At 37.4% G+C, this 12,500-nt stretch overlaps 1 protein-coding gene across 2 annotated transcripts in view; it reads right to left on the bottom strand.

Moving 5' to 3' along the window:
- Positions 1 to 12,500, bottom strand: part of LOC135092756 (uncharacterized) — a 114,709-nt gene that overhangs the window by 12,068 nt on the left and 90,141 nt on the right. For both annotated transcript variants that reach the window (XM_063991440.1, XM_063991441.1), the window contains exon 2: positions 11,366 to 11,521. The gene's annotated coding sequence lies outside the window, so the exon portion shown is untranslated. The remainder of the gene's footprint in view (positions 1 to 11,365; positions 11,522 to 12,500) is intronic.

Genomic DNA, 12,500 nt, shown 5'->3' with positions numbered 1-12,500 from the left:
TTGAAATTACATAGAAACAACGATATGATTAAATGATAGAGAGTTAATTTGAATTATAGATTACCTGGAATTACATAGAAACCAAAACGCGATTAAAAGACCACTCATTTGAATTTACATATAAATTCCGGATTATTTGGAATTACACACAGAGACTACTTAATAAAAAAAAAAAAGGAGTGACGGTTTTTATATATATAGTTAAATAAAAATAAAACAAAGTAATACATCAAAAAGTAAACAAATAAAAAGGTAAATAAATATATAAACAAAATCAAAGTAACAGGTCAATCAGTAAACAAAAGACGTGACACTTACATAAGCAGGTAAACAAAACAAAAACAACGTGCACCAATCAGTGAACAAAGGCCGCGACACAAATGGAAACCTAAACAAATAAAAATAACAAATCAACCAATAAAGAAAGTGTGACAGGTAAACAAAATAAGTAAACAAAATAAGTACACAACAAAAAATAACGCCAATCAATAAACAAAACCCGTAACACTAAAGTAAACAAGTAAACAAAACAAAATGAACAGATCAATCAATGAAGCAAGGGCGCGACACTGGTTCCTCCCGCCGCGCCAGTCAGGCCCTCACGCGGCGGGCACGGCAGGGGCGGGAGGGCGGGAGGGTTGCCGCGCCATCCATCACCAGGTGGCGGCGGTGTGCGGCGCGGCGAGGCTGTGCGAAATTAAACTCCTAACTCGCACCTGATATTTTCCCGTGTGAGGGAGGCCGCGCGTCACGAACACCAGGAAAACCTTGTAATAAGTGCAATAAATAAAGATATGGTGATGATATGAAGAAAAATAAATAAAATAATGATGATGATGATGATGATGATGATAAAATAAATAAAATGACGACGATAATGATGATGATGATGATGATGATGATGATGATGATGATGATGATGGTGATGATGATAATAATAATAATAATAATAATAATAATAATAATAATAATAACAATAATAAGTAAAATATGTAAATAAAATGATGATGATGATGATGATGGTGATGATTAGTAAAATAAATAAAATGATGATGACAATAAGTGACATAAATAAAATGATGATGATGATGATGATTATGATGATGATGATGATGATGATGATGAAGTCCAGTCACAAGCAGTTAGTCTGGGTCGCTCAGTCAGTTCCCGTCCGAGTCACAGTGAGGGAGTGGTGAGAGGCGCTGCTCAGCCACCACCACGAGCGGCAGCAGTTCGTGTCGCTCCAGACTGAGAACGGCCTTTCGTCACGTACGTAATGATGTGCCTCGTCTCGCATCAAGTGTGTACATACTCTCTTTTATTAAGTCAAGAACAACTCTCATCATTCGTGTCCTTTACTCGCACACACCAACTATAACAACTTACTACCCACGACCTCCTCACTACCAACACACCAAGCCCACTACCAGTCCTCCACGCTGCCAACACACCAAGCTCCTCATCTGATCCAGCAGTGGCAACCATCATCATCAACTGGCCAAGTACCTCATCTACGCCAGGCACAGCAGAGGAGAGCTAACATCAACCTCTGAACAAAGTGGTGGACATTCAAAATCTCGATACAATGATGGTTATGGCAATAATAATAATAATAATAATAATAATAATAATAATAATAATAATAATAATAATTATTATTATTATTATTATTATTATTATTATTATTATTATTATTATTATAATAATAATAATAATAATGATAATAATAATAATAATAATAATAATAATAATAATAATAATAATAATTATTATTATTATTATTATTATTATTATTATTATTATCATTATTATTATTATTATCATTATTATCATTATTGTTATAAGAATAATAATAACAATAGCAATAGTAATTATTATTACCATAACAATAACATTAAAGATCTAAATGAAAATAATAGATAAATAAGTAAATAAATTGATAAAAGTAAAATAAACAAATAAATAAATAAATACACAAATAAATAAAAAATAAAAGACAAAATAAATAAATAAATAAACTATGGAAAACAAATAATAAATAAAAACTTTTAAAAAATTTGACATATAAATCAACAAATAAAAAATAAACAAGCAATAAAATAATTGTACAAATAAAGAATTAAACAACTAACAAACTAATTAAGCAACAAAGCAATCGTTCACGACACGCCGCCACGCTGTGTGAACCGCGAGGACTTGCATGGCAGTGCGCGGCGCGTGTTCCGTGACGCGCCCTGATTGGCGAGGGAAGGCGAAGGGACATGAAGGCGAGGGGAAGGAGAGGAGGCAAGGAGGGACCACTGCAGACTCCCTCTCCTGCACCACTCAAGCACTCTTTGCACGCTCTCATACGTTTTTCTCATGTTTGTTATTTTCTTATCTTACATCATGCTTTTCTTTTCATCTATTTTCTTATTTTACATCATAGGTACTTTTTGTCTTCCTTTCATCTATTTTTCATATATTCTTTTAATTTTTATCTATTTTCTTATTCTATACTATATGATTTTTCTTCGTTTTTATCTGTTTTTCGTATCTTACATTATTCATTTTCCTCTCTTGTTGTCATCGTTCTTATCTGACATCCATACGTTTTTATTCTTCGTTTTTATCTATTTTTTTTTTTTTTCTTATCTTACGTTACACCTATGTTTTTCTTTACTTCTTCTTTTGCCTATCTTGATCTCATATCACATCACTCTTCCTCTCATTGGTAAGAACTGTTCTACTTTTTATTTGTCTATCTTACATATCACTCTTTGCTTCCACTGGTAGTTTATTTCTTTATTTCCTATCCTTCCTAATTTACATCATTAACATTTCATCGAGTTTACGGGATCACTATCAGGAGCGTCTTTCAAAATTATATACATGAAACAACCTTATGAACTCAAAAAATGGCGGACCCAGGGCATGCCTTTTTTCTTTTTTCCTTTTGTCTTTCTGAATGCCACAAACTTGCACACCACACTTCATGATCTAAATTTACGGAGCTTCTTACAATACCACCTCTCAAAACACAACCAACACTTGCTAACCTTACTGACACACACACACACACACACACACACACACACACACACACACACACACACACACACACACACACCTTTTAAGCTTGCAGAGAATCACCCGCAGGTCAAAACACCAAAAAACCTACACCAGAAAACATCAACACCACACACAGACAACACACAAACACACAAACACACCGTGCCACTTCATTCATCATCATCCTTCTAAGCGCTACAACAAACACACAAACACACCCAAGCACTCACCAAGCTTACGAACACCCATCAAAACAGCAAAAAAACATTAAAAAAAGAAAAAATATATATATTCCACACACGCACGCACACACACACACACACACACACACACACACACACACACACACACACACACACACACACACTAAAACACAATCCCATTCCCAAACATGTCCTTTCCTGTTTTATGAACACTGTCAAGGCGCCGGAAGTAAACACCACCAGATGACGTGTGTGTGTGTGTGTGTGTGTGTGTGTGTGTGTGTGTGTGTGTGTGTGTGTGTGTGTGTGTGTGTGTGTGTGTGTGTGTGTGTGTGTGTGTGTGTGTGTGTGTGTCGGGCTGCCCATTGCTTATCATCTGGGCAGGTGTGTGACGCTGTACTCGTATTGTTACCTGAGGACACCTGGCCAAGGGGTTTCAGGGTTGAGGGATGGGGGGGGGGTGGAAATAGGGGTAGTTGGTGAGGGGGAGGGGTCCTGTGTGGGGGAATTTTGTGGTTTTCGGTTCTGTCTGTACTGTGGGTATCTGTGTGGTTCTTCTTAAATTGTGGTTCTGTGTTGTTTATAAAAATGGTGTGGTTCTCTATGGTTCTGGCTCTAAAAATTGTGGTTCTGTGTGGTTTTGGTTCTAAAAATTGTTATGTGGTTCTAAAAGTTGTGTGGTTCTGTGGTTCCAGTTCTAAAAATTGTGGTTCTCTGGTTCTAAAAATCGTGTGATTGTGTGTTTCTGGTTCTATAAACTGTGGTTCTGTGTGGTTCTGGTTCTATAAACTGTGGTTCTGTGTGGTTCTGGTTCTAAAAATTGTGGTTTTGGTTCTAAAATTATGGTTTTGGTCCTAAAAATCATGGTTCTGTGTGGTTCTGGTTCTAAAAACTGTGGTTTTGTGTGGTTTTGTGTAGTTCTGGTTCTAAAAATTGTGGTTTTGGCCTTAAAAATTGTGGCTGTGTGGTTCTGGTTCTAAAAATTGTGTAGTTCTGGTTCTGAAAATTATGGTTTTGGTTCTAAAAGTTGTGTGGTTCTCGTTCTAAGAATTGTGGTTCTGTGAGGTTTTCGTTCCAGAAATTGTGGTTTTGTGTGGTTCTGGCTCTAAAAATTGTGGTTCTGTATGGTTCTGGTTCTAAAAACCGTGGTTCTGTATGGTTCTGGTTCTAAAAATTGGTTCTGTATGGTTCTGGTTTTAAAAATTGATTGTGGTTCTGTGTGGTTTTAGTTCTAAAAACTGTGGTTCTGTGTGGTTCTAGTTCTAAAAATTGTGGTTCTGTGTGGTTCTGGTTTTAAAAATCGTGATTCTGTGTGGTTCTGGTTCTAAAATTTGTGGTTCTGTGTGGTTCTGGTTCTAAAAATTTATTGTGGTTCTGTACGGTTCTGGCTCTAAAAATTGTGGTTCTGTGTGGTTCTGGTTCTAAAATTTGTGGTTCTGTGTGGTTCTGGTTCTAAAATTTGTGGTTCTGTGTGGTTCTGCTTCTAAAAAATTGTGGTTCTGTGTGGTTCTGCTTCTAAAAAATTGTGGTTCTGTGTGGTTCTGGTTCTAGAAATTTATTGTGGTTCTGTATGGTTCTGGTTCTAAAAATTGTGCTTCTGTGTGGTTCTGGTTCTAAAATTTGTGGTTCTGTGTGGTTCTGCTTCTAAAAAATTGTGGTTCTGTGTGGTTCTGCTTCTAAAAATTGTGTGATTCTGGTCCTAATTTTTTGAGTGGTTCTGTGTGGTTCTGGTTCTAAAAATTGTGGTTATGGTTCCAAAAAATTGCAGTTCTGGTTCTATAAATTGTGATTATAATGTTCTGTTGAGTCTAAATCATCGTTTCTAATTCTTATATTGTGTGGTTCTGTAGCTTTTTTTGGGGGGGGGGTTCTATAATTACCATGTCCGAATTTTCAAGGTTCTTGTTCTTAAACTGCGTAGAGGTTCAGTGGTTTTTTTTTTGGTTCAGTGGTTCTAAGGTTCTGTTCTTTTTCCACTATGCATATCTGTGTGGTTCTATTTTATGGGAGGTTCTGCTGTTTCTTCCATCATCCATATTTGTGTGGTCCTTATTCTTAAATTGCACGGAGGTTCTACATTTTGTGACGTGGTTCTATCCTGTCTATATGTCCAAAGATTTCAGGTTCTGTGGTTCTACTGGTCTTAAGGTTCTGTTTCTTCCGCTGTGCATATTTTTGTGGTTCTTATTCTTAAACTACATAAAAGTTCTAGATTTTGCGATGTGGTTCTATCCTGTCCAATTTCCATGGTCTTTAGGTCTTATGGTTCTAGGTTTCTGTCTCTTCCACTGTCTAGATTTGTGTGGTTCTTATTTTTAAACAACGCGAAGGTTCTGTGAGCTTCTGTGGTTCTGAGGTTCTGTTCTCTTCCTCTTGCTCACGTTCTCACGGTTCTTTTTGCTAAACTTTTTTTTTTCTTTTTCCTAACAGGCTCCCGTCAGTGGTCACGTGGCAAGCAAGAGAAAGAAGAGATAATGATAAGTAAAACAAATAAAATGATGATAATGATAATGGGTGTGTTTTTTTTTTTTTTTTTAGTGGCGGTGCACAACAACCAGTAATATTAGCAAATTAGATAAATAAATAAATAGATAAATAGATAAAAACAAATAGAATAAATAAACGAACAGGTAAATTAATAGATAAATAAAAAAAAATGAATACATGAATAAATGTCTAATAAAGGTTGAAAATCATAAAAGACTTAGCGAAAAAAGGGAAAAAAAAAGGGATAAGCAAAATAAATACATGTAAAACTAAGAAAATAAGCTAACAGATAAAAAGATGAATGAATACAAGTAGAAAAAGGTTATAAATTTCAAAATATTATGAGAAAAAAAGAGAAAAGTGATAAATAAAATAAATGTATGTAAGAAAGTTGTAAATTTCGATTATGGAGAGAGAGAGAGAGAGAGAGAGAGAGAGAGAGAGAGAGAGAGAGAGAGAGAGAGAGAGAGAGAGAGATGAAGAGAAGGACATAGAGGCAAGTAATTAACACCTCTGAACTTTACTCTCTCTCTCTCTCTCTCTCTCTCTCTCTCTCTCTCTCTCTCTCTCTCTCTCTCTCTCTCTCTCTCTCTCTCTGTTCTTCACCGTGACCTTAACTCCACATTTCATTCTGGCGGAGTAAGCGAGAGCCAGAAGCGCTGAGTTTATTAATCCTGCCCCGCATTAGAGGAGGAAACCTTAACTCCCACCTCTCTCCCTAATGCTGCAGGAGGAGGAGGAGGAGGAGGAGGAGGAGGAGGAGGAGGAGGAGGAGGAGGAGGAGGAGGAGGAGGAGGAGGAGGAGGAGGAGGAGGACTAGAACAAGAACAGAACAAGAACAATAACAATAACAAGAACAAGAACAAGAACAAGAACGAGAAGAAAAAGAAGAAAAAAGAAGAGAACGAGGAGGAGGGTGAGGAGGAGTGACGACCCCCCTCCCCCCAAACACTCCCTCCGTCTCTGCACTCTCATAATTACTCCCTTTTAGACTAAAACTAAACTGTATTCAAGAACATTAAAACGATTTATCTTCATTTAATTCATCATCTAATTGCATGTATGTACGATCATTTTTGTCTTCCGGTACGTCAGTCTGCCATTTGCGTCACTCCACGGCCTTGTACGATAACCCTTGCCCTCCCTGCTATGGAAGTCTGGCATTAACTTCACTCAGGTTAATATTCTTGCACGTACGGTAATGTTATCTCTTCTGGTACGAGTTTCTTTTTCTTTTTTTTTCTTTTCTCCTTTTTTTCTTTTATCCGCCCAACAAGGAAAATTGTACGATAACTTTTTTTTTTGGTAATTTTTTTTTCTCGTCCATCAAGAAATTTGTAGGATATTTCTTTCCTAGGTACGAAAGTTTTTTTTCATTTTATTTGCTCCACGAGATGTACAATAACATTTTTTTTCTTCTGGTACGAGTTTTTATTTATTTATTTTTATTTATTTATTTATTTTTTTTACTTACAAGAAAAATTGCACGGTAACTTCTTTTTCTTTCCTGACTCAAGAGTTTAGTTAACTTCACCCTCATCGGCAGCTTTTTCGTTTTTTTTTTTTTTCTTGGTACGAAAGTTCATCCTTAACTTCAATGGTTCCTCCTTTTAAAGTGACAAGAGTCCAGGGCTGTTCCGGGAGCTTTCCGCCGCGATTCTACCTTTCCCTGATTCACGAAATGAAACTCAGCAACAAATCCACCTTTTCATGACATACAAAGCGATATTTACAAACTAAAAATAAAAAAAGAATAAATAGATAAATAAATAAATAAACAAATAAATAATAACACAAAATAAAATAATCTTTTTTTTTTTTTTACCTTTTCTTAAACCACGAAGGGAAAATCCAGAACGAGTCCATCTTTCCACACCTTTCCATAACTTTCAATACGAGATTTCCGCAAATAATCCACCTTTTCGATCCTCTTCCATATTTTTTCCTGTCCTACAAAGCGAGATTCCACAAGAAATCCACCTTTTCCTGAACCAACAAGGATGATGCAGAAACAAACCCACCTTTTCATGACATCAGCGAAATTCTGACAGCAGTTCGCCTTTTCACTTCATCTTCATCTTTCCCTGACGCATAAAGCGAAATTCCTGAGCAAATTAATCTTTTCTCCTCGCCTTCATCCATCTCTCCACGCGTTACAGGCAGAATTTCCGTAACAAATCCACCTTTTCACGATAATAAACAAGAATTCTCCCCTCCCACAAAAACTAAATAAACTTTTTCACTCCATTGTCCTCCTCTTCCTGCCTTCAAAAAATGAAACTAAAAAGCAAATGCAGCTTTTCTTTTCTTTATCCATCTCTTCGTGGTTTCCATAAACGAAATTACGTACCAAATCCACCTTTTCAAGCCTTACAAACCGAAATTCCTGAATAAATCTCCCCTTTCACGCATTTACCCACTTCTTCAAGCCTTAGGAAAGCCAAATTAAGAAGCAAACCCACCTTTTCAATTCCTTACAAGCCGAAATTGATATAAAAACCCAGTACATTCGCGGCTTACAAACCAAAATTCCGGTCCAGCCAAAAACAAATCCACCTTTTCACGCTTTACAGTAACAAAACCCCAAAATAAAATCGCACCTTTTCACTCGTCTTCCAAACAAATGGCGGACTCCAAGACCTCTCTGCAACGCTGAATATTATTGTGTTTTCTTTAGGGACCTGCAATATAATCTTTACGAGGCGACATCTGCCGGAGCTTCATACCATTTTATTTTTAATTTACTTTATGGTCTCCACTTCCTTCCCTCTGGGCTCACTCAGACACTTCTTATGTATTTATCACACTTTTTTATTTGACTTATTTTTGGAGTGTCGTATTCTTTTTTTATTATTATTATTTTCTTTCATTGTAATCGTAGTGTTTGAAGTCACATATTTTCTTCTTTTTATGATTTTCTTTCTTGATTTCTCTTCTTCCTATGACTTAAACTCTTAAAAATAGCAAAAGCTAAATAAATAAAGTAAATAAATAAATAAAGGTAGAAAGGGACACGGCAACTTTTCTATCATTTTTCCTTAAATTTCTATTTAAGTTTCCTTTCCTTTTCTTTTCCTTATTTTCCCTTTTCATTTAGTTTTCGTATTATGATTTTATTTGCTTTTTTTATCTACATTTTTATTTCATTTCTGTCTTTGTCACTCTCTATATATTTATTTTGTTTCGTAAAGAAGGGAATAATATTCTCTCTCTCTCTCTCTCTCTCTCTCTCTCTCTCTCTCTCTCTCTCTCTCTCTCTCTCTCTCTCTCTCTCTCTAAAATTAAGATTTTTTGCAGTAATATTAACATTACTTAAATTACTAGTGTGAACAACAACAACAACAATAATAACAGCAAAAACAAAAAATACTACGACTAAAACTAGCTACAACCACTTCTACCACCACCACTACTGCTACTACTACTACTACTACTACTACTACTACTACTACTACTACTACTACTACTACTAATAATAATAATAATAATAATAATAATAATAATAATAATACGACTACTACCCCTACTACTAAGACTACTACTACCGCTACACAAACCTGCCCGTTCATTAATTAGTTACCCCGATGCAAACGAGAATTATCAATATTTACTGCAAATAAGTTGGGAGTTAATCACTAATCGTTGCGTTTAATTGCCACAAATAGAAAAATATATAAATAGCAAAGTTACCTCTCTCTCTCTCTCTCTCTCTCTCTCTCTCTCTCTCTCTCTCTCTCTCTCTCTCTCTCTCTCTCTCTCTCTCTCACCAAAACTGCCAAGCCTAATATAATTTTATAGCTCCGTTTTTTATTTTTTGTGAGATAATTGCTCTAGTTGTTGTTGTTGTTGTTGTTGTTGTTGTTGTTGTTGTTACTGTTGTTGTTGTTGTTGTTGTTGTTGTTACTGTTGTTGTTGTTGTTGTTGATGTTACTATTGTTATTGTTCTTGTAGTCGTCCTTGTAGCAGCAGCAGCAGCAGCAGCAGCAGCAGCAGCAGCAGCAGTAGTAGTAGTAGTAGTAGTAGTAGTAGTAGTAGTAGTAGTAGTAGTAGTAGTAGTAGTAGTAACAACAGTAGCAGCGGAGCTAGTAACAGTAGAAGCAGCAGGAAAAATAGTAGTAGTAGTAGTAGTAGTAGTAGTAGTAGTAGTAGTAGTAGTAGTAGTAGTAGTAGTAGTAGTAGTAGTAGTAGTAGCAGTAGTAGTAGTAGCAGTAGCAGTAGTAGTAGTAGTAGCAGCAGCAGCAGCGGCAAGAATAGCAGCAGTTTATCATTCACACACCTTCTTTATAACTATTCAAACAATCCCAGCTCCTTGCACACACACACACACACACACACACACATATCACATGACACACACACACACACACACACACACACACACACACACACACACACACACACACACATATCACATGACACACACACACACACACACACACACACACACACACACACACACACACACACACACACACACACACATATCACATGACGCTGACACACACACACACACACACACACACACACACACACACACACACACACACACACACACACACATCACATGACACACACACACATCACATGACACACACACACACACACACACACACACACACACACACACACACACACACACACACACACACACACACACATCACATGACGCTGACACACACACACACACACACACACACACACACACATCACATGACACACACACATCACATGACGCTGACACACACACACACACACACACACACACACACACACACACACACACACACACACACACACACGACACAAATATCATATGACATAATTTCCTTCCGTCCTGAAATGAGACAATAGATTTTCCTGAAGCTATGACAACACACACACACACACACACACACACACACACACACACACACACACACACACACACATAAAAAAAAAAAAGTTAGAAAAAAAAATTAACACACCCAAAAATGAGTTATTAGTTAAAAACAAATATAAATAAAAGAAATGGTTATATTACAGACCAAACTCCCACAAAGAACTACAAGAAGTACACAATACACAGAGAATTACCAAGCACAAACACAAAAACACAAACACACAAACACACACACACACACACACACAAACACACACACACACACAAAATACCCAACATAAAGCTCCCACACCTACCCAAGCGACACATGGCTATTGGTTTCTCTGAAGGAGGCCCTGAGGAATCTGACGAAGCTCCCAATTAATCTGAAGAAATCCCTGAAAAATCTGTAGAATATCCAGATTTACCTGAAGAATATCCCAAAAATATCTCAAAAAAATTTCCCAAATTAAAATTGATAACCTGATTTATATAGGGAATTTATATAGGGAAAAATCTGAATACACTGATTTATCTAAAGAATAACCCGAAAAAGTCTGAAGGCTCTCCTAATTCATCTAAAGAGCATCCCTAAAAAATCAGATATACTAACTAATCTGAAAAATACTCAAAAAAAAAATTAAACATACCCTGATTAATTTCATGAATAATATCCTAATTAATCTGAACAATATCCCACAAAATCTCAATGATATCCCGAAAAATCTGAAGTCCCCCGAAAAATCTGATCTACATTCTGAATTACCTGAAAATATCCCGAAAAAATTTAATGTTGTTATAAAAGTGGCTCCGAGTGTTAGGGATGCTTCAGTGCGCCTCAAGCTTTAACGGGGAGATGTTATGGCGTGAAGGCGCGTCACTTACCCCCGCGGCACCAGACACCCACTTACTTCTGCTTCACCTGGAGAGAGAGAAAGAGAAAATGTACTTAGGCGAGGGACAAAAGATGAAATGTTAAGCTCTCTTTCTTACTTACCCTCTTACACACACACACACACACACACACACACACACACACACACACACACACACACACACACACACACACACACACACACACACACACTCCCCTTGCTTGCTCATTTCCTGTCACGAAACATATGGTTCTCTCTCTCTCTCTCTCTCTCTCTCTCTCTCTCTCTCTCTCTCTCTCTCTCTCTCTCTCTCTCTCTCTCTCTCTGTGTGTGTGTGTGTGTGTGTGTGTGTGTGTGTGTGTGTGTGTGTGTGTGTGTGTGTGTGAGAGAGAGAGAGAGAGAGAGAGAGAGAGAGAGAGAGAGAGAGAGAGAGAGAGAGAGAGAGAGAGAGAGAGAGAGAGAGAGAGAGCTGTTCCTTGAGGGATTTCAAACTGGCATTCGTGTTATAAAATCATGTAGTGGTCTCTCTCTCTCTCTCTCTCTCTCTCTCTCTCTCTCTCTCAGGACTTTCCTTAACAAATGTTTATTTTTTTCTGTGTCACTGTCTCTAGAGATAATTGCAAGAAAGAGAGAGAGAGAGAGAGAGAGAGAGAGAGAGAGAGAGAGAGAGAGAGAGAGAGAGAGAGAGAGAGAGAGAGAGAGTCCTTTAAAACTCATGAGTGTTGGAAAACCGATGCTATATCCTCTCTCTCTCTCTCTCTCTCTCTCTCTCTCTCTCTCTCTCTCTCTCTCTCTCTCTCTCTCTCTCTCTCTCTCTCTTCGCTTCTCCACTTGTCTTTCAGTGATGTATCTCTACCTGTCGCCTCTTCCTCCTCCTCCTCCTCCTCCTCCTCCTCTGCCTCCATCTCCTCTTCCTCCTTCTCTTCCTCTTCTTCTTGCTCCTCTTCCTCCAGTTCCTTCTCTTCCTCCCTCTTCCTCCTCCTCCTATTCCTCCTTCTCTTCCTCCTACTCCTTGTCCCTCTCCTC

This window comes from Scylla paramamosain, chromosome 40 (genome assembly GCF_035594125.1).
Source record: "Scylla paramamosain isolate STU-SP2022 chromosome 40, ASM3559412v1, whole genome shotgun sequence".
NCBI classification, from domain to species: Eukaryota; Metazoa; Arthropoda; class Malacostraca; order Decapoda; family Portunidae; genus Scylla; species Scylla paramamosain.
The sequence above is the reverse complement of the archived record's forward strand: the minus strand, read 5'-3'. Positions and strand labels throughout refer to the sequence as shown.